We start from the raw sequence: 23,573 nt of genomic DNA on the forward strand, positions 1-23,573 counted from the left end.
CAGGTATCTGACTCAGCTATAGAGATAAAGTCAAAGTGGGTTCCACAAGTGTGAACTGACCAAAGTGATGGTAAAATTACACAAGAGATGTCCTAACCTACCTACTAGCAGCGTCAGCCTATGAACTTTCACATGCAAGACTGCTGACAGAGATGGAAGTCTTCTGTGCTCCTGTGTCTTCATCTATACTTTTATTTTACAACAAATAGGCTTTAACAAGATTATTCATTTATTTCTCTGCCTCTCCCGAGAGAGCAATTTATTCACTCAATAATTTATATATTTCATATATTAATTTGCTTATTCATTAACTGCATGTGTCAATCACGGTGCTAGAAAATTGACGTGAAGTGGTGAGTGAAACAAGGTTTTGTGGAACTTATTACAGTCCAGTGGGTAAAAGAGAAGAGATAATAACAAACCAAAAAGCAAAACAAGTAAATTAGTGAAGTGCTATGAAGGGACGAGATGGTGCAGAGATAGAGAATAATGTGAGGTGAGGCAGGAGAGGGCATAAAGGGAAATGTGGACAGGGTGTCAGGAAAAACCTCATTGTGCTCAGAGCTGAAATAGGGAGCCAATATTGTGATGTCAGAACACAGGAGTTTACTGAATTTTCCCTTCTTATTATTTAGTTCAAAGCAATAAGGAATTTAAAAAATATAATATAGTTTTTGACCATAACTGTGTCTTAGCAAGCACAATGGGCTTCAAGTCCTGAATTCAGTAGCTATTATTCAGTACCATGACCTGTTAGTACAGACCTAGAGAGAGCAAGCCTTGCATTCCTCAGGCCCTCCCAATAGCACGGGTATATATAAGTAGCAGGCTTAGTCACACTGACTTAGTCTTGGACGGTGACCCATTTGAACTGACCTAAACTACATCCCTTTGTTGCAAAATATATGTCAGCCTCTTTTTTTTCACTAGCGAATTTCAATCCTGAGTCCAAATTACTTTCTATATTCTAATTGATTCCCAGATCACACCCCAGGAGGATGAAAATGCATGGATAATCTTACAACTATGTTACATGTACTTTTAAACTGATGTTAAGCCTAATTCTCTATTCCAGGTGACACTGTGGGCAGGAAAGGGGAAGGCGACTGTTGCAAACTGGGCATCAGTTATGAGTCAAGCCCCATGGTAATCACTCTATGTATGGTATTCCTTTGTTTTGGAAAAAGAGGTCCGTGGCTCCAAAGGGTAAGAGATAGTGGAGACAATTTTGAGAACCCAGGACTGACTTCAGAACTCGATTTTGTTGTTACACAGCCTATTGCACTACAGGGCAACTTCTATTACCCTACAACTTCTATAGGGCTAGTGTGATGTCCCTGCTCCCCCATAAAGCTGCGAATTGATCATGTATGTATTAAGTGCCTCTTACTCTGCTGAGTAGGTCTTATAGGAGAAATCAGAGACATGTGGTCCCTACCTTCAAAGGGACTACAATATGCTTATAAAGCCAAGACTAACTCATATGCAACATTTAAGGGCAATGTAAGATGGGCAATGTAAGATGATACGTAATCATATGTTAAGTTTATTGTGCAACAACAAACCAGAAAAATGAAATCCCACTGGATTGTTTTTTGGGGATGGCTTCATGAAGAGGTAAAAGTTAAGTTGGATCTGAAAAGATGGACTAGGTCTTAAGAAACAAAAAGTATCAGGGAGGGCATTTCTGACTGGAAGGAGAACTTCTACAAAGGTAAAGCAATCCTCTTTTTTTTTTTTTTTTTTTTTAACATCTTTATTGGGGTATAATTGCTTTACAATAGTGTGTTAGTTTCTGATTTATAACAAAGTGAATCAGCTATACATATACATGTGCTCCCATGTGTCTTCCCTCTTGCGTCTCCCTCCCTCCCACTCTCCCCCTCCCACCCCTCCAGGCTATCCCAAAGCCCCGAGCTAATATCCCTGTGCCTTGCGGCTGCTTCCCCCTAGCTATCTACCTTACTACGTTTGTTAGTGTGTATATGTCCATGACTCTTTCTCGCCCTGTCAAAACTCACCCTTCCCCCTCCCCATATCCTCAAGTCCGTTCTCCAGTAGGTCTGCGCCTCCATTCCTGTCTTATCCCTAGGTTCTTCATGACATTTTTTCCCCTTAAATTCCATATATATGTGTTAGCATACGGTACTTGTCTTTGTCTTTCTGACCTACTTCACTCTGTATGACAGACTCTAGGTCTATCCATCTCATTACAAATAACTCAATTTCATTTCTTTTTAAGGCTGAGTAATATTCCATTGTGTATATGTGCCACATCTTCTTTATCCATTCGTCCGATGATGGGCGCTTAGGTTCTTTCCATCTCCGGGCTATTGTAAATAGAGCTGCAATGAACATTTTGGTACATGACTCTTTTTGAATTTTGGTTTTCTCAGGGTATATGCCCAGTAGTGGGATTGCTGGGTCATATGGTAATTCTATTTGTAGTTTTTTGAGGAACCTCCATACTGTTCTCCATAGTGGCTGAACCAATTCACATTCCCACCAGCAGTGCAAGAGTGTCCCCTTTTCTCCACACCCTCTCCAGCATTTATTGTTTCTAGATTTTTTGATGATGGCCATTCTGACTGGTGTGAGATGATATCTCATTGTAGTTTTGATTTGCATTTCTCTAATGATTAATGATGTTGAGCATTCTTTCATGTGTTTGTTGGCATTCTGTATATCTTCTTTGGAGAAATGTCTGTTTAGGTCTTCTGCCCATTTTTGGATGGGGTTGTTTGTTTTTTTGTTATTGAGCTGCATGAGCTGCTTGTAAATTTTGGAGATTAATCCTTTGTCAGTTGCTTCATTTGCAAATGTTTTCTCCCATTCTGAGGGTTGTCTTTTGGTCTTGATTATGGTTTCCTTTGCTGTGCAAAAGCTTTGAAGTTTCATTAGGTCCCATTTGTTTATTTTTGTTTTTATTTCCATTACTCTAGGAGGTGGGTCAGAAAGGATCTTGCTGTGATTTATGTCATAGAGTGTTCTTCCTATGTTTTCCTCTAAGAGTTTGATAGTTTCTGGCCTTACATTTAGGTCTTTAATCCATTTTGAGCTTATTTTTGTGTATGGTGTTAGGGAGTGATCTAATCTCATACTTTTACATGTACCTGTCCAGTTTTCCCAGCACCATTTATTGAAGAGGCTGTCCTTTCTCCACTGTACATTCCTGCCTCCTTTATCAAAGATAAGGTGTCCATATGTGCGTGGGTTTATCTCTGGGCTTTCTATCCTGTTCCACTGATCTATCTTTCTGTTTTTGTGCCAGTACCATACTGTCTTGATTACTGTTGCTTTGTAGTATAGTCTGAAGTCAGGGAGCCTGATTCCTCCAGCTCCTTTTTTCGTTCTCAAGACTGCTTTGGCTATTCGGGGTCTTTTGTGTTTCCATACAAATTGCGAAATTTTTTGTTCTAGTTCTGTGAAAAATGCCAGTGGTAGTTTGATAGGGATTGCATTGAATCTGTAGATTGCTTTGGGTAGTAGAGTCATTTTCACAATGTTGATTCTTCCCATCCAAGAACATGGTATATCTCTCCATCTATTTGTATCATCTTTAATTTCTTTCATCAGTGTCTTATAATTTTCTGCATACAGGTCTTTCGTATCCTTAGGTAGGTTTATTCCTAGATATTTTATTCTTTTTGTTGCAATGGTAAATGGGAGTGTTTTCTTGATTTCACTTTCAGATTTTTCATCATTAGTATATAGGAATGCCAGAGATTTCTGTGCATTAATTTTGTATCCTGCTACTTTACCAAATTCATTGATTAGCTCTAGTAGTTTTCTGGTAGCATCTTTAGGATTCTCTATGTATAGTATCATGTCATCTGCAAACAGTGACAGCTTTACTTCTTCTTTTCCGATGTGGATTCCTTTTATTTCCTTTTCTTCTCTGATTGCTGTGGCTAAAACTTCCAAAACTATGTTGAATAAGAGTGGTGAGAGTGGGCAACCTTGTCTTGTTCCTGATCTTAGTGGAAATGCTTTCAGTTTTTCACCATTGAGGATGATGTTTGCTGTGGGCTTGTCATATATGGCCTTTATTATGTTGAGGAAAGTTCCCTCTATGCCTACTTTCTGGAGGGTTTTTATCATAAATGGGTGTTGAATTTTGTCGAAAGCTTTCTCTGCATCTATTGAGATGATCATATGGTTTTTCTCCTTCAATTTGTTAATATGGTTTATCACATTGATAGATTTGCGTATATTGAAGAATCCTTGCATTCCTGGAATAAACCCCACTTGATCATGGTGTATGACCCTTTTAATGTGCTGTTGGATTCTGTTTGCTAGTATTTTGTTGAGGATTTTTGCATCTATGTTCATCAGTGATATTGGCCTGTAGTTTTCTTTCTTTGTGACATCCTTGTCTGGTTTTGGTATCAAGGTGATGGTGGCCTCGTAGAAGGAATTTGGGAGTGTTCCTCCCTCTGCTATATTTTGGAAGAGTTTGAGAAGGATAGGTGTTAGCTCTTCTCTAAACGTTTGATAGAATTCACCTGTGAAGCCATCTGGTCCTGGGCTTTTGTTTGTTGGAAGATTTTTAATCACAGTTTCAATTTCAGTGCTTGTGATTGGTCTGTTCATATTTTCTATTTCTTCCTGATTCAGTCTTGGCAGGTTGTGCATTTCTAAGAATTTGTCCATTTCTTCCAGATTGTCCATTTTATTGGCATAGAGTTGCTTGTAGTAATCTCTCATGATTTTTTTTATTTCTGCAGTGTCAGTTGTTATTTCTCCTTTCTCATTTCTAATTCTATTGATTTGAGTCTTCTCCCTTTTTTTCTTGATGAGTCTGGCTAGTGGTTTATCTATTTTGTTTATCTTCTCAAAGAACCAGCTTTTAGTTTTATTGATCTTTGCTATCGTTTCCTTCGTTTCTTTTTCATTTATTTCTGATCTGATTTTTATGATTTCTTTCCTTCTGCTAGCTTTGGGGCTTTTTTGTTCTTCTTTCTCTAATTGCTTGAGGTGCAAGGTTAGGTTGTTTATTCGAGATGTTTCCTGCTTCTTAAGGGGGGCTTGTATTGCTATAAACTTCCCCCTTAGAACTGCTTTTGCTGCATCCCATAGGTTTTGGGTCGTTGTGTCTCCATTGTCATTTGTTTCTAGGTATTTTTTTATTTCCTCTTTGATTTCTTCAGTGATCACTTCATTATTAAGTATTGTATTGTTTAGCCTCCATGTGTTTGTATATTTTACAGATCTTTTCCTGTAATTGATATCTAGTCTCATGGCGTTGTGGTCAGAAAAGATACTTGATACAATTTCAATTTTCTTAAATTTACCAAGGCTTGATTTGTGACCCAAGATATGATCTATCCTGGAGAATGTTCCATGAGCACTTGAGAAAAATGTGTATTCTGTTGTTTTTGGATGGAGTGTCCTATAAATATCAATTAAGTCCATCTTGTTTAATGTATCATTTAAAGCTTGTGTTTCCTTATTTATTTTCATTTTGGATGATCTGTCCATGGGTGAAAGTGGGGTGTTAAAGTCCCCTACTATGAATGTGTTACTGTCAATTTCCCCTTTTATGGCTGTTAGTATTTGCCTTACGTATTGAGGTGCTCCTATGTTGGGTGCATAAATATTTACAATTGTTATATCTTCTTCTTGGATCGATCCCTTGATCATTATGTAGTGTCCTTCTTTATCCCTTTTAATAGTCCTTATTTTAAAGTCTATTTTGTCTGATATGAGAATTGCTACTCCAGCTTTCTTTTGGTTTCCATTTGCATGGAATATCTTTTTCCATCCCCTTACTTTCAGTCTGTATGTGTCTCTAGGTCTGAGGTGGGTCTCTTGTAGACAGCATATATAAGGGTCTTGTTTTTGTATCCATTCAGCCAATCTGTGTCTTTTGGTGGGAGCATTTAGTCCATTTACATTTAAGGTAATTATCGATATGTATGTTCCTATTCCCATTTTCTATATTGTTTTGGGTTCGTTATTATAGGTTGTTTCCTTCTTTTGCATTTCTTATCTAGAGAAGTTCCTTTAGCATTTGTTGTAAAGCTGGTTTGGTGGTGCTGAACTCTCTCAGCTTTTGCTTGTCTGTAAAGGTTTTAATTTCTCCATCAAATCTGAATGAGATCCTTGCTGGGTAGAGTAGTCTTGGTTGCAGGTTTTTCTCCTTCATCACTTTCAGTATGTCCTGCCACTCCCTTCTGGCTTGTAGGGTTTCTGCTGAGAGATCAGCTGTTAACCTTATGGGGATTCCCTTGTGTGTTATTTGTTGTTTTTCCCTTGCTGCTTTTAATATGCTTTCTTTGTATTTAATTTTTGATAGTTTGATTAATATGTGTCTTGGCGTATTTCTCCTTGTATTTATCCTGTATGGGACTCTCTGTGTTTCCTGGACTTGATTAACTATTTCCTTTCCCATATTAGGGAAGTTTTCAACTATAATCTCTTCAAATATTTTCTCAGTCCCTTTCTTTTTTTCTTCTTCTTCTGGAACCCCTATAATTCGAATGTTGGTGCGTTTAATGTTGTCCCAGAGCTCTCTGAGACTGTCCTCAGTTCTTTTCATTCTTTTTTCTTTATTCTGCTCTGCAGTAGTTATTTCCACTACATTATCTTCCAGGTCACTTATCCGTTCTTCTGCCTCAGTTATTCTGCTATTGATCCTATCTAGAGTACTTTTAATTTCATTTATTGCGTTGTTCATCGTTGCCTGTTTCATCTTTAGTTCTTGTAGGTCCTTGTTAACTGTTTCTTGCATTTTGTCCATTCTACTTCCAAGATTTCGGATCATCCTTACTATCATTATTCTGAATTCTTTTTCAGGTAGATTGCCTATTTCCTCTTCATTTGTTAGGTCTGGTGGGTTTTTATCTTGCTCCTTCATTTGCTGTGTGTTTTTCTGTCTTCTCATTTTGCTTATCTTACTGTGTTTGGGGTCTCCTTTTTGCAGGCTGCACGTTCGTAGTTCCCGTTGTTTTTCATGTCTGTCTCCAGTGGCTAAGGTTGTTTCAGCGGGTTGTGTAGGCTTCCTGGTGGAGGGGACTAGTGCCTGTGTTGTGCTGGATGAGGCTGGATCTTGTCTCTCTAGTGGGCAGGTTCACGTCTGGTGGTGTGTTTTGGGGTGTCTGTGGCCTTGTTATGATTTTCGGCAGCCTCTCTGCTAATGGGTGGGGTTGTGTTCCTGTTTTGCTAGTTGTTTGGCATAGGTTGTCCAGCACTGTGGCTTGCTGGTCGTTGAGTGAAGCTGGGTGCTGGTGTTAAGATGGAGGTCTCTGGGAGATTTCCACCGTTTAATATTATGTGGAGCTGGGAGGTCTCTTGTTGATCAGTGTTCTGAAGTTGGCTCTCCTACCTCAGAGGCAGAGCCCTGCCTCCTGGGCTGGAGCACCAAGAGCCTTTCATCCACACGGCTCAGAATAAAAGGGAGGAAAAGTAGAGAGAATTATTAGAAGTATGAGGAAAGAAAGAAGGAAAGGAGGAAAGGAAGGAAGGAAGAAAGAAGCAAAGAAGGAAAGAAAGGAGGGAGGGAGGGAGGAAGGAAGGAAGGAGGGAAAGAAGGAGAAAATGTAGAGAGAATTAGTAGAAGTATGAGGAAAGAAAGAGGGAAAGGAGGAAAGGAAGGAAGGAAGAAAGAAGCAAAGAAGGAAAGAAAGGAGGGAGGGAGGGAGGGAGGGAGGAAGGAAGGAAAGAAGGAGGGAAAGAAGGAGAAAATGTAGAGAGAATTAGTAGAAGTTTGAGGAAAGAGAGAAGGAAAGGAGGAAAGGAAGGAAGGAAGAAAGAAGCGAAGAGGGAAAGAAAGGAGGGAGGGAGGGAGGAAGGAAGGAAGGTAGGAGGGAAAGAAGGAGAAAATGTAGAGAGAATTAGTAGAAGTATGAGAAAAGAAAGAAGGAAAGGAGGAAAGGAAGGAAGGAAGAAAGAAGCAAAGAAGGAAAGAAAGGAGGGAGGGAGGGAGGAAGGAAGGAAGGAAGGAGGGAAAGAAGGAGAAAATGTAGAGAGAATTAGTAGAAGTTTGAGGAAAGAAAGAAGGAAAGGAGGAAAGGAGGAAAGGAAGGAAGGAAGAAAGAAGCAAAGAAGGAAAGAAAGGAGGGAGGGAGGGAGGGAGGAAGGGAGGAAGGAAGGAGGGAAAGAAGGAAAAAAGGAAGAAAGAAGATACAGTAAAAATAAAATAAAGTATAATATAGTTATTGTACTAAAAAATATTTAGAAAGAAAAAAAAAAAAGAACAGATAGAACCCTAGGACAAATGTTGGAAACAAAGCTATACAGAGAAAATCTTACACAGAAGCATACACATACGTGTTCACAAAGAGAGGCAAAGGGGGAAAAATCATAAATCCTGCTCCCAGAGACCACCTCCTCAACCTGGGGTGATTCGCTGTCTAAAGGAGGGAAGGAAGGAAGGAAAGAAAGAAAGAACGAAGGTAAAGTACAATAAAGTTATTACAATTAAAATTAATTATTAAGAAAAAAAAAATTTTTTTTTAAAAAAAAACCATGGATGGATAGAGCCCTAGGACAAATGTTGGAAGCAAAGCTATACAGAGAAAATCTTACACAGAAGCATACACATACACCTTCACAAAGAGAGGCAAAGGGGGAAAAATCATAAATCCTGCTCCCAGAGACCACCCCCTCAACCTGGGGTGATTCGCTGTCTAAAGGAGGGAAGGAGGGAAGGAAAGAAAGAAAGAAAGAACGAAGGTAAAGTTCAATAAAGTTATTACAATTAAAATTAATTATTAAAAAAAATTTTTTTTTTTTTTTAAAAAAAAAAACAAAACCATGGACGGATAGAGCCCTAGGACAAATGGTGGAAGCAAGAGTATACAGACAAGATCTCACACAGAAGCATACACGCACACATTCACAAAAAGAGGAAAAGGGAAAAAAAAATCACAGATCTCGCTCCTAAATTCCCCCTCTTCAATTTGGGATCACTCCCTGTCTATTCAGGTATTCCACAATGCAGGGCACATCAAGTTGATTGTGGAGCTTCAATCCGCCGCCTCCGCGGCTGCCGGGAGAGACCTCCCCCTCTCCTCCCTGCTCTCACAGCTCACAGGAGCTCAGCTTTGTACCCGGCCCTGCCCCTGCGCGCAGATCGCTGGAGGGCGTCTGTTTTTTGCTCAGACAGGACGGGGTTAAAGGAGCCGCTGATTCGGGAGCTCCGGCTCACTCAGGCCGGGGGTTGGGGGATGGGGGAAGGCGGGGCACTGCGTGCGGGGCGGGCCTGCAGCGGCAGAGGCGGCGTGACGCAGCACTGGCCTGAGACCCGCCGTGCGTACTCCCGGGGAAGTTGTCCCTGGATCCCGGGAACCTGGCAGTGGCGGCCTGCACAGGCTCCGCGGAAGAGGGGCGCGGAGAGTGACCTGTGCTCGCACACAGCCCCCCTGGTGGCGGCAGCAGCAGCCCCAGCGTCTCCCGCCCGTCTCTGGGCTCCGCGGTTTCAGCCGCGGCTCGCGCCCGTCTCTGGGGCTCGCGCTTCCCGCCGCGGCTCGCGCCCGTCTCGGGGGCTCGCGCCCTCAGCCGCGGCTCGCGCCCGTCTCTGGGGTTCGCGCTTTTAGCCGCGGCTCGCGCCCGTCTCTGGAGTTCCTTTAAGCAGCGCTCTTAAACCCCTCTCCTCGCGCACCAGGAAACAAAGAGGGAAGAAAAAGTCTCTTGCCTCTTCGGCCGGTGCAGGCTTTTCCCTGAACTCCCTCCCGGCTAGTCGTGGCACACCAACCCCTTCAGGCTATGCTCAAGCCGCCAACTCCAGTCCTCTCCCTGCGCTCCGTCCAAAACTGAAACCCGAGCCTCAGCTCGCAGCCCCGCCAGCCCCGGCGGGTGAGCAGACAAGCCTCTCAGGTTGGTGAGTGCCGGTCGGCACCGATCGTCTGTGCAGGAATCTCCCCGCTTTGCCCTCCACACCCGTCGCTGTGCACCTTTCCGCGGTCCCGAAGCTCCCCCCTCCGCCTCCCGCAGTCTCCGCCCGCGGAGGGGCTTCCTAGTGTGTGGAAACTTTTCCTCCTTCACGGCTCCCTCCCTCTGATGCAGGTGCCGTCCTTATTCTTTTGTCTCTGTTTTTTCTTTTTTCTTTTGCCTTACCCAGGTACGTGGGGAGTTTCTTGCCTTTTGGGAGCTCTGAGGTCTTCTGCCAGCCTTCAGTAGGTGTTCTGTAGGAGTTGTTCCACGTGTAGATGTATTTCTGGTGTATCCGTGAGGAGGAAGGCGATCTCCACATCTTACTCTTCCGCCATCTTCCCGCCGACCAAGCAATCCTCTTTGAATTCGTGTAAGAACCTCTAAGACTCCAGACATGTGGGGAGGTAGAAATGTTAGTCGTTACCAGGCTTGTACACATCTGACCATGCCTTTTGTGGCTTCCCGTGGTTCACAACAGAGGTCTTCAATCTTTTTTCTAGTGTTTTTCCTAATAGAATTTTGAGAAATTATGTATACTCTCACATTTTTAAAGAGATATATTTAAATTTGTTTTACCTTAAATTTAAAGAGTCATGCAATGTAAATATAATTTTAATAGGGAAGAACGTTTTGTATTCTATTGCAAGTTAATCTCTAAAGGGATATTGCCTATAAGCTTAAACAATACATAATGACCCATCTCTGGGAACACTGACTCCCCAGTAATGAGCATTAAACTAAAATAACTTTGTTTAGCTCACAGGAAACATCCTGACTAGGCCTACCTGTGAATGACTGTAGGAAGAAATTAACACATCCCCTCCAGAGGCTGACTGGAACCAGGAAAGGTTTGACTTTACTCCCTCCCCTTTTAGTATAAAAGAAGCCTGAATTCTAACTCAGGCAAGATGGTTCTTTGGGACACAAGTCCACCATCTTCTCAGTCTTCTGGCTTTCAAATAAAGTCACTATTTCTTGTCCCAACAACTCATCTCTCAATTTACTGGTCTGTTGTACGGTGAGCACTATGAGCTTGGACTCAGTAACATAAACATTGAAAAATATATTACTTTACTCTTTAAATATATCCAATGATTCATAAATGTTAGTAATTCCATAAACATATTTGTATCTATATTTGCATATAGATACTTACATGTCTATACACAAAAACCCACACATGTAGATGATCAATCATTTAAACTCATATTTCCCTTCTGCTTTTCCCCTAAAATTTTTTTATAGCAGTTTATTTATTTTAATTTTATTTTTTTTATACAGCAGGTTCTTACTAGTTATCTATTTTATACATGTTAGAGTATATATGTCAATCCCAATCTGCCAATTCACCCCACCACCACCACTCCCCACCCCACTTTCCCCCCTTGGTGTCCTTATATTTGTTCTCTACATCTGTGTCTGTATTTCTGCCTTGCAAACAGGTTCATCTGTACTATTTTTCTAGATTCCACATATATGCGTTAATATACCATATTAGTTTTTCTCTTTCTGACTTTCTTCACTCTGTATGACAGTCTCTAGGTCCATCCACATCTCTACAAATGACCCACTTTCAATTATTTTTATGGCTGAGTAATATTCCATTGTAAATATGTACCAAATCTTCTTTATCCATTCATCTGTCGATGGACATTTAGGTTGTTTCCATGACCTGGCTATTATAAATGGTGCTGCAATGAACAATGGGGTGCATGTGTCTTTTTGAATTATGGTTTTTACTGGATATATGCACAGCAGTGGGATTATTGGGTCATATGTTAATTCTATTTTTAGTTTTTTAAGGGACCTCCATACTGTTCTCCATAGTGGCTGTATCAATTTACATTCCCACCAACAGTGCAACAGGGTTCCCTTTTCTCCATACCCTCTCCAGCATTTGTTGTTTGTAGATTTTCTGATAATGCCCATTCTAACCAGTGTGAGGTGATACCCCATTGTAGTTTTGATTTGCATTTCTCTAATAATTAGTGATGTTGAGCATCTTTTCATGTGCCTCATGGCCATCTGTATGTACTCTTTGGAGAAATGTCTATTTAGGTCTTTTGCCCATTTTTTGATTGGGTTGTTTGGTTTTTTGATATTGAGCTGCATGGGCTGTTTATATATTTTAGAGATTAATCCTTTGTCCATTTATTCATTTGCAAATATTTTTTTCCCATTCTGAGGGTTGTCTTTTCATCTTGTTTATAGTTTCCTTTGCTGTGCAAAATCCTTTAAGTTTCATTAGGTCCAAATTTTTATTTTTGTTTTTATTTCCATTACTCTAGGAGGTGGGTCAAAAATGATCTTACTGTGATTTATGTCAAAAAGTGTTCTTCCTATGTCTTCCTCTAAGAGTTTTATAGTGTCTGATCTTCCATTTAGGTCTCTAAGCCATTTTGAGTTTATTTTTGTGTATGGTGTTAGGGAGTGTTCTAATTTCATTCTTTTACATGTAGCTGTCCAGTTTACCCATCACCACTTATTGAAGAGCCTGTCTTTTCTCCATTGTATATCCTTGCCTCCTTTGTCATAGATTAGTTGACCATAGGTGTGAGTTTATCTCTGGGCTTTCTATCCTGTTCCATTGATCTGTATTTCTGTTTTTGTGCCAGTACCATATTGTCTTGATTACTGTAGCTTTGTAGTATAGTCTGAAGTCAGGGACTCTGATTCCTCCAGCTCCGTTTCTTTCCCTCAAGATTGCTGTGGCTATTCGGGGTCTTTTGTATCTCCATACAAATTTTAAGATTTTTTTGTTCTAGCTCTGTAAAAAATGCCATTAGTAATTTGATAAGGATTGCACTGAATCTGCAGATTGCTTTGGGTAGTATAGTCATTTTCACAATACTGATTCCTCCAATGCAAGAACATAGTATATCTCTCCATCTGTTTGTGTCATCTTTGATTTCTTTAATCAGTGTCTCATAGTTTTCTGAGTACAGGTCTTTTGCCTCCTTAGGTAGGTTTATTCCTAGGTATTTTATTCTTTTTGTTGCAATGGTGAATGGGATTGTTCCCTTAATTTGTCTTTCTGATCTTTCATTATTAGTTTATAGGAATGAAAGAGATTTATGTGCATTAATTTTGTGTCCTGCAACCTTACCAAATTCATTGATTAGCTCTAGCAGTTTTCTAGTGGCATATTTTGGATTATCTATGTATAGTATCATGTCATCTGCAAACAGTGAAAGTTATACTTTTTCTTTTCCAATTTGTATTCTTTTATTTCTTTTTCTTCTCTGATTGCTGTGGCTAAAACTTCCAAAACTATGCTGAATAATAGTGGCAAGAGTGGACATCCTTGTCTTCTTCCTCATTTTAGAGGAAATGTTTTCAGTTTTTCGCCACTGAGAATGATGTTTGCTGTGGGTTTGTCATGGCCTTTATTATGTTGAGGTGGGTTACCTCTATGCCCACTTTCTGGAGAATTTTTATCATAAATCAGTGTTGATTTTATCAAAACCCTTTTCTGCATCTATTGAGATGATCATATGGTTTTTATTCTTCAATTTGTTAATATGGTGTATCACATTGATTGATTTCTGTGTATTGAAGAATCCTTGCATACCTGGCTAAATCCCACTGATCATGGTATTTGAGCCTTTTAATGTGTTGTTGGATTCTGTCTGCTAATATTTTGTTGAGGATTTTTGCATCTATATTCATCAGTGATATTGGTCTGTAATTTTCGTTTTTGTAATATCTTTGTTAGGTTTTGGTATCAGGATGATGGTGGTCTTGCAGAATGAGTTTGGGAGCATTCCTTCCTCTGAAATTTTTTGCAAGAGTTTGGGAAGGATGTGTATTAGCTCTTCTCTAAATGTTTGATAGAATTCACCTGTGAAGCCATCTGGTCCTGGACTTTTGTTTGTTGGAAGATTTTTAATCCCAGTTTCAATTTCATTACTTGCGATTGGTCTGTTCATATTGTCTATTTCTTCCTGGTTCCGTCTTGGAAGGTTATACCTTTCTAAGAGTTTGTCCATTTCTTCCAGGTTGTCCATTTTACTGACATAAAGTTGCTTGTAGTAGTCTCTTATGATGCTTTGTATTTCTGTGGTGTCCATAGTAACTTCTTTTTCATTTCTAGTCTTATTGATTTGAGTTCTCTCCCACTTTTTCTTGATGAGTCTGGCTAAAGGTTTACCAACTTTGTTTACCTTCTCAAAGAACCAACCTTTGGTTTTATTGATCTTTGCTATGGTTTTATTTGTTTCTATTTCATTATTTCTGCTCTGATCTTTATGGTTTCTTTCCTTCTACTAACTTTGGGTTTTGTTTGTTCTTCTTTCTCTAGTTCCTTTAGGTGTAAGGTTAGATTGTTTATTTGAGATTTTTCTTATTTCTTGCGGTAAGATTGTATTGGTATAAACTTCCCTCTTAGAACTGCTTTTGCTGTATCCCATAAGTTTTGGATCATCGTGTTTTCATTGTCATTTGTTTCTAGGTATTGTTGATTTCCTCTTTGATTTCTTCAGTGATCTTTTGGTTATTTAGTGACATATTGCTTAGCCTCCATGTGTTTGTGATTTTTTTACATTTTTTTCCTGTAATTGATATCTAGTCTCATAGTGTTGCGGTCAGAAAAGATGCTTGATACGATTTTAATTTTCTTAAATTTCCTGATGCTTGATTTGTGACCCAAGATGTGATCTATCCTGGATCTATCCTGGAGAATGTTCCATGTGCGGATTACAGAACAAAGTGTAATCTGCTGTTTTCCGATGGAATGTCCTATAAATATCAATTGAATCTATCTGGTCTATTGTGTCATTTAAAGCTTGTGTTTCCTTATGAATTTTCTGTTTGGATGATCTGTCCATTGGTGTAAGTGAGGTGTTAAAGTCCTCCGCTATTATTGTGTTACTGTCAATTTCCTCTTTTATAGCTGTAAGCAGTTGCCTTATGTATTGAGGTGCTCCTATGTTGGGTACATACATATTTATAATTGTTATATCTTCTTGGATTGATCCCTTTATCATTATGTAGGGTCCTTCCTTGTCTCTTGTAACATTCTTTATTTTAAAGTCTATTTTATCTGATATGAGTATTGTTACTCCAGCTTTCTTTTGATTTGCATTTGCATGGAATATCTTTTCCCATCCCCTCACTTTCAGTCTGTATGTGTCCCTAGGTCTGAAGTGGGTCTTTTGTAGGCAGCATATATATGGATCGTATTTTTGTATCCACTCAGCAAGCCCGTGTCTTCTGGTTGGGGCATCTTATCCACTCACATTTAAGGTATTTATTGATATGCATGTTCCTATTACCATTTTCTTTATTGTTCTGGGTTTGTTATTGTAGGTCTTTTCCTTCTCTTGTGTTTTCCACTTAGAGAAGTTCCTGTAGCATTTGTTGTAGAGCTGGTTTGGTGGTGCTGAATTCTCTTGGCTTTTACTTGTCTGTAAAGTTTTTAATTTCTCTGTGGAAACTGAAAGAGATTCTTGCCGGGTAGAGTCATCTTGGTTGTAGGTTCTTCCCTTTCATCTCTTTAAATATGTCATTCCTCTCCCTTCTGGCTTGTAGAGTTTCTGCTGAGAAATCAGCTGTTAACCTTATGTGTGTTCCCTTGTATGTTATATGTCATTTTTCCCTTGTTGCTTTTAATAATTTTCTTTGTCTTTAATGTTTATCAATTTGATTGCTATGTGTCTTGGCATGTTTCTCCTTGGGTTTATCCTGCCTGGTACTCTCTGCACTTCCTGGACTTTGGTGGATATTTCCTTTCCCATGTTAGGGATGTTTTCGACTATAATCTCTTCAAATATTTTCTCTGGTCCTTTTTCTGTCTCTTCTCCTTCTGCGACCCCTAAAATGTGAATGTTGGTGCATTTAATGTTACACCAGAGGTCTCTTAGGCTGTCTTCATTTCTTTTCATTCTTTTTCCTTTATTCTGTTCTGCAGCATTGATTTCCCTCCATTCTGTTTTCCAAGTCACTTGTCCATTCTTCTGACTCAGCTGTTCTCCTATTGATTCCTTCTAGTGTATTTTTCATTTCAGTTATTGTATTGTTCATCTCTGTTTGTTTGTTCATTAATTCTTCTAGGTCTTTGTTAAATATTTCTTGCATCTTCTCGATATTTGCCTCCATTCTTTTTCCAAGTTCCTGGATCATCTTCACTATCATTATTCTGAATTCTTTTTCTGGAAGGTTGCCTGTCTCCATTTCATTTAGCTGTTTTTCTGGGGTTTTATCTTGTTCCTTCATCTGGTACATAGTCCTCTGCCTTTTCAATTTGTCTGTCTTTCTGTGAATATGGTTTTCGTTCCACAGGCTGCAGGATTGCATTTCTTCTTGCTTCTGCTGTCTGCCCTCTGGTGGATGAGGCTATCTAAGAGGCTTGCGCAAGCTTCCTGATGGGAGGGACTGGTGGTGGGTCAAGCTGGTTGTTGCTCTGGTGGGCAGAGCTCAGTAAAACTTTAATCCACTTGCCTGCTGATGGGTGAGGCTGAGTTCCCTTCCTGTTGGTTGTTTGGCCTGAGGCAACTCAGCACTGGAGCCTACAGGCTCTTTTGTGGGACTAATGATCGACACCGGGAGCGTTCATGGCAAGGAGTATTTCCCAGAACTTTTGCTGCCAGTGTCCTTGTCCCGGCAGTGACCCACAGCCACGCCCCACCTCTACAGGATACCCTCCAACACTAGCTGGTAGGTCTGGCTCAGTCTCCTATGGGGTCACTGCTCCCTCCCCCTGGGTCCTGATGCGCACAGTACTTTGTGTGTGCCCTCCAAGAGTGGAGTCTCTGTTTCCCCCAGTCCTGTCAAAGGTCTGCAATCAAATCCCACTAGCCTTCAAAGTCTGATTTTCTGGGAATTCCTCCTCCTGTTGCAGACGCTCAGTTTGGGAACTCTGACTTGGGGCTCAGAACCTTCACTCCAGTGGGTGGACTTCTGTGGTATAACTGTTCTCCAGTTTGTGAGTCACCCACCTGGTGGTTATGGGATTTGATTTTATTGTGATTGTACCCCTCTTACCATCTCACTGCAGCTTCTCCTTTGAAACTTTGGATGTGGGGTATCTTTTTTGGTGAGTTCCAGTGTCTCCCAGTTGATGATTGTTCAGCAGTTCTGATATTCTTCTCCCCTAAAATTTTTATCCCAGTGTAATATATTTGTATGTTGAAAGATTTTAAATTATTTCCCTTATTCTTTTCTTCAACAAAAATATATTTGGAAATTGATTTAAAAATTTTCTGGATAGTAAGCCTCTAAGTGTTAAGAAAATCTGTCTTATAGATTATGTTTTCACTACAATTTATATTAGCATACAATTGATCAAAATATTTTGTTAAATATTAAAAAGAAAAAAATATAAATACATATCTCAAAATGATAAATACAGCTTTCCCTCACTGCAAAGAATATATCTATCCAGGGGTTATTATTACCAATGCTAAAATAATGTAAGGTAAATTCTCTTCCTATTTTTCTTGTTTCTGAAGTTAAAGAGAGATTTCTTGATCATATATAAATCCAGATGGTAATGGAAGTTTTGTTACAGTTAATTTTTATTAATTTTAAGAATATGTTTCTATATTGAATTACTTAAACTCTTCTGGATTTATGTGCCAAAAATCAGTGTTTATCTTCAAAAATTATTTTTAGTGATTTACCAACTACCATTCAATTTTATTAAAACAAATAATTGGAAACAACCTGAGTGTCATTCACTTCATCAAGATCTTCATCAATATTTTAAATTGTCCCTTTGCCATCCTGAATTTTCCTCCCACACCCCCCGCTGGTAATACTCCACAGTTAAAGTTTATCTGAGAAAGGTTAGGAGCTTGCCTTTCTGTGTAAAGCGGGAGAAAGCTGATTGAAAAAGGGAGCGCCTGGATAGTAAGTATGATTTCTAGGAAGAATACAAATGGAAGCTGAGAATTTAGAAACTGATTCTCATAAACCTATCCTTGCAGAGCCATTGGAAAGAGTTTATATTCCTCTAGCAGTATGCATACTCCAATTTGAAGACAACAGACTATAAAATCTAATCTCATTGTCATATTATCAAGACTGCTTACTACTATGAGGTATCACCTCACACCAGGCAGAATGGCCATCATCAAAAATTCTACAAATAATAAATGCTGGAGAGCATGTGGAGGAAAAAACCCCTCCTACACTGTTGGTGGGAATGTAAGTTGGTGCAGCCACTACGGAGAACAGTATGAACATTCCTTAAAAAACTAAAAACAGAACTAACACATGATCCAGCAGTCCCACTCCTGGGCATATATCTGGAGAAAAACATAATTTGAAAAGATACATGCAGCACTATTTACAATCTCCAAGATAAGGAATCAACCTAAATGTCCATCGACAGATGAATGTATAAAGAAGATGTGGTACATATTTACTCAGCCATAAAAAATAATGAAATAATGCCATTTACAGCAACATGGATGGACCTAGAAATTATCATACTAAGTGAAGTAAGCCAGACAGAGGACAAATATCATATGATATCACTTATATGTGGAATCTAAAAAAAATGATACAAATGAAATTATATACAAAACAGAAATAGACCCACAGACATAGAAAAGAAACTTATGGTTACCAAAGGGGAAAAGGGGAGAGGGATAAATTAGGAGTTTGGGATTAATATATATATACTATTATATATAAAATAAATAACCAGCAAGGACCTACTGAATAGCACAGGGAACTATGCTCAATACTTTGTAATAACCTATAAGGGAAAAAAATCTGAAAAAATAATATATGTATAACCGAATCACTTTGCTGTATACCTGATACTAACACAACATTATAAATCAACTATATTTCATTAAAAATGTAAAAAACCCAAAACTAAAACAAAACAAAACAAAAACTGGCTGCTTTGATATTGCTGTTCCCTCTGCCTGCAATTCTGACAAAGATCTCATAGTCTGAAGGAGAAGACAGACATGTAAACAAATAATTATAAGAATGTGATCAGTGCTAAAACTGAGCAGTATTTGGGGAGCTGGAGAATGCAATGAAGGAAGTACTTATCTCTTTGACAGGGGAAATACTAGGGAAGATTTTAAGAGAAAACAATATTTGAATTGATGCATGGGAGGGAGATTATCAAGCTGACAAGGGTGAGGATATTTCAAGACCAAGGATATAGTGTATACAAAAGCATGGACATGAAAAAAGGTATTCAAATGTTAACTCCATGCATCAGTTTGAGTCCAGTAAAGTTCTTTGTGATATAACTTGATTATGCACTATTTACAACATTTATCAACAAACGTACATCATGCACACACAATATAACAGGCACTGTGCTAGGTAATGGAAAAACAAAGACAAATTATAAGCAGAGGAATAAATAATTATGAAACAATTTGATAAATTCTATGACAGAGGAATGTTTTTGAGGCCAGAGTCCTGGATTCAATTCCAATTTTTATACATAACTACCATGACTCTGGGAAAGTTAATTAACATTTCTGAACCTCAATTTGCTCACCAGTAAAATAGGAATAATTTTACCAAAACACTGTCTCATTGTGTGTGTGCATGTGTGTATTAAATGAGAATATAAATGTAGTTAGTAAAGTAGTAGCATATAAAGTATTATTATTTAATAGCTGAGTATCTGGGATCAAAATTGCTTTAAGTGGTAGAAAATTGTCAGAAGGCACAGGAGTGTGTAGAACTCTGGAGCTTAAATACGAGTTTATTAATAATATGTACAAAGGTTGAGAACCAAATCATTTTCCCTCTTTGGCCACTAGATGTCCACATTGAACAGCCTAGACTCTGGGTAAGCAAGTTTACACTAAATAGAATAAGTGTTTAGAACAGGTATTGTTTAATCATGCCCCAGATCTGTTAATTCCTATGTGGTAAAGTTAATATGACACAGTTCATACGTTCAAGGAGCTCATGCTCCTTGAAGGCGGTATAAGAAGAAACTCCAAGTGTGATAGTAGGAGGAGGAATATACATACACACAATTCAGGAGACTTTTCTCTGGGAAGCAGGCACGATCTGAATCTTGAATATGAATACCTTTTAACCAGGCAAATAAGGAGGGTGTGGGGGAAAGGACTGTCAATTGTATTCCAGGAAGAGGGAACAGTTTATGTAAACACATGGAGACCTGACAGAACTTACATTATTTGGGTTCCTACAAATAATTCAATATGGTAGAAAAAGAGTTCTAATAAGAGAGAAGTGAAAGAGTAGGGATTCTCCCAGGAAGACCCTTAAACATCAGGCGAGGAGTTTGAAATGTATCCTGAGGGCTCTGAGGAGCCTTTAAAATGTTGTTGTTCTCTTCTACCACTGTACAAGTCTAGAGAATTTTGTTTTATTTTCTCTTGGTTTTGCTTTTGCTGATTTTCCTTATGGAAAGTTCTTTCTGACTGCATTATGGAAAAAGGCTTAGGGCGAGAGACAAGTCTGGTAATTGAGAAACCTACTGGAGCAATACAATCATAGTGATGGGGGACGGAACTAATGCAGTGACACTGAGGAAGAAGAGATGAGAAGTGTCCATAAACTTTATGGGTGTGAATCTTTGTTGATGTGGGAATGAATGAAGAAGAATCAAATGATGGATAGTTGATCTGGAAAGGAAATTGGAGAGATAGATTTGGGAGAGAAGATGATTAGGGGATAAAGCACTTCATCATGGATTCTCTGGTGATTTTTGAACAAATCACTCAGTGGTCTGTGTTTCAAATTCTCTACCTATAAAATAGGGCAAACTTTAAAAACCTGACTTGTGGCAGATAAAATCTACAGATCATATGGTAAAAATCTTTCAAACTAAGTGGGTATACATTTTTTCCAAGCAATAAAAATTCCAGTTTTGTTCATTCAAAAACATGTATTGATTTGCAAAAGTTTCAAAAGATGTAGTTTATTTCAGTCCACATAAAGCTATTTGAAGTTGCTTAATAAAAATACTTCTTTATTACGTAACTGGTGGTTTCTACTCATAATTGAACAACATTAGAGGAAAACAGTGCATTTAATATGCTTGAAAAAGTTTGCTCTCTTAGGAGAGTAACCAATTCTTCTTTGAAATCTTGTTTATGTTGCTTATTTGTTGAATACGATTTCTCACACCTTTTAATTTAATTAGCAATGATAATTTCAGTCACTAACACAGAGTGCTTACTATGTGTCACTGTTCTAAGCAATTTACCTTAGTTATTTTATTTAATCCTCACAACTCTGTGAGACACGAAGAAATTATCATCCCCATTTTGCAGATGATGAAACTGAGGCAAAAATAACTTACCATGGTCACAAGTTAATAAATAACAGAGCTGAGATTCAAATCAGTCTGCTTCCAAAGTCCATGCTATGCTATACTCATCTTCTAATTTCCTTTTAAAAATTATAAAACAATTTTATACTATTGAAGTAGGCTTTGCAGAAAGCATATTTAATCCATCTGTTATCTACTACATATGTTCTGTAACTTTGTCTACTTTTGATATCAGAAGAGGTAATTTTTTAAACTCAACTTTTTTTTTTAGTTGAAGAATTTTAAAGGAAAATAGAGATGACCATTGTATAATGTTTCCCAGCCATTGGAATGAGCAATTCCATTTGATCGATAAAAGCAGTCCTCTGAAACACCAAAATGATGGTTGGTTTTTAGAATACATATTTTAGGCATTTATCCGATGTCTATATTAAGAAGAAAGAAATTAACGTTAGTTAATGATTCTTTCTTTATAACTGCTTCCCTCCCTTTATGAAATGCCATTTTCCAACTATTTGTTCCAAAAACAAATTTATTATCTTTATGTTTAGTATTCAAAGACTCAGTTCCATAAGAAACACAGCACAGCATAAAACATAAAACTCTTTCCATGGGTTAACAAAATTATGATTTCATGGGCTTCCCTGGTGGCACAGTAGTTGAGAGTCCGCCTGCCGATGCAGGGGACACGGGTTCATGCCCCAGTCTGGGAAGATCCCACATGCCGTGGAGCGGCTGGGCCCGTGAGCCATGGCCACTGAGCCTGCGCGTCCGGAGCCTGTGCTCCGCAACGGGAGAGGCCACAACAGTGAGAGGCCCGCGTACCGCAAAAAAAAAAAAAAAATGATTTCAGGTAAACAGCTTAACTGAGATTTACTTTTGACTGCCATGTAGCCACCAAATGCTTGCTGTGCATTAAGAATTGGGAGCACCCTCACCAAAAGGGTCAATGACTCCTCAGAAGAGAGTGATTCAACACGGCAGTCTCAGATTGTGGTCTGTGGACTAGCTTCTCACTGTTTAAATGTCTGTATTATTGTTTCAGTTGTCCTCACTCATGCAACCCTTCAGTGTGTTGGGGTTCAGGGAGGACCACCCCAAAGTGTGCCTCAATGGCACATTGATTATTTTGAACTAAAGTTACTTAAGAAATGGCCAACACAAGAGGAACACTCTAACCATCTCCTCTGTCTTCCTGAAAGCAGGACATAAATCTCTCATGTGAAAGGTGTGCTCTCTGCATCTAGAGGGAGAAGGATACCTTGTCACCAGAGATAGGGAATTCAGGCCAAGAAGACTGTGTAAACAAACCTTGTTACTTCTTCCATTTACTACCCCCAGCCCAAACTGTGTTTAGATTTTTCACTTTATTGGGCACCTCAAAACTTTGTCTTCTCAATTTCTCTCAAATTTATTGTTTCTTTGTCTAAAAATGCATAAAAGCTGCCTGCTTGGGCCACTCCTTGGTCTCATTTCTACGAGGCCTCTATGTAAATGATTAAATTTGTTTCTTTTTCTTCTGTTAATTCATTTTGTGTCAACCTTATTGTTAGTCCAGCCACAACAACTCCAGACGGGTAGAGGAAGGAAATGCCCCCTTTCATGACTAGTGGTATTTTGTATATATTAAAAAAGGGAGTGCATTTTTTTCCCCATTAAATCTAGTGATTTTTTTAATAGGGGAGGCAGGGGGAAGTAGTCATTGACGCAGGTGGTAAAATACAGGGGACCGTCTGTGTGTGTGTCCCCTCCTCCTGGGCTACCTTGGGCATCTGCACAGTAGCCTGGAAATCATTCCAGGCTCATCTCCGCCCTGCAGTCTTTGATTCAATATCATCACTTCTCGGCCTCTGACCTCTCTGGCTTCAAACTTGGCTCTTTGTTTTCCTACAGCCCCATTTGGACAAATAACCCAATTTTAGACTGTTTCCTTTGCCTGTTATTTGAATTTAAGGTTTTTTCCCACACACACACCCCCACCCCGGTAATTGCTTAACTCCATGCAGCATAACCAAAGGAAAGGAGTGCCCTATCTTTGGATAGGACATCATTAGAACTTACTCCATGCTTATGTTTCTGCTTTTCAGGGGAGGACATTGAATAAGATAGCTCACAATGGGGGAAATGGGATAATTACTACACTAAGGGACTCAACAAATGTCCATTGTGACCAGTCTACAAGTCCAGTGAAAAAGGACAGTTTGAATATATAGTAACTTCTCTGTCATATTACTTAAGATTCAGAAGAGTGACAAACACATGCAACAGTGGGAAACAGTCAGATGGAAACATTGATATATTCTGATATCTCAGTTGTGCATTTAATCCTAATTCAACTGCACTTGTAGAATGGGTGTGGTACCACAGGTAAAATAGGAGGCATACACTTAATTTCAACCACTCAATCAAAATTACTCCTTGAACACAGCATTCTAGATCTTATGATAATTCACCACAATGTACTCAAGAA

At 39.0% G+C, this 23,573-nt stretch overlaps 1 protein-coding gene across 1 annotated transcript in view; it reads right to left on the bottom strand.

Annotated features, from left to right (window-relative positions):
• OPN3 (opsin 3) overlaps window positions 1-23,573 on the bottom strand; it is a 66,634-nt gene that overhangs the window by 16,909 nt on the left and 26,152 nt on the right.

The sequence above is a fragment of the Phocoena sinus genome, chromosome 1 (genome assembly GCF_008692025.1).
Source record: "Phocoena sinus isolate mPhoSin1 chromosome 1, mPhoSin1.pri, whole genome shotgun sequence".
Classification (NCBI taxonomy): domain Eukaryota; kingdom Metazoa; phylum Chordata; class Mammalia; order Artiodactyla; family Phocoenidae; genus Phocoena; species Phocoena sinus.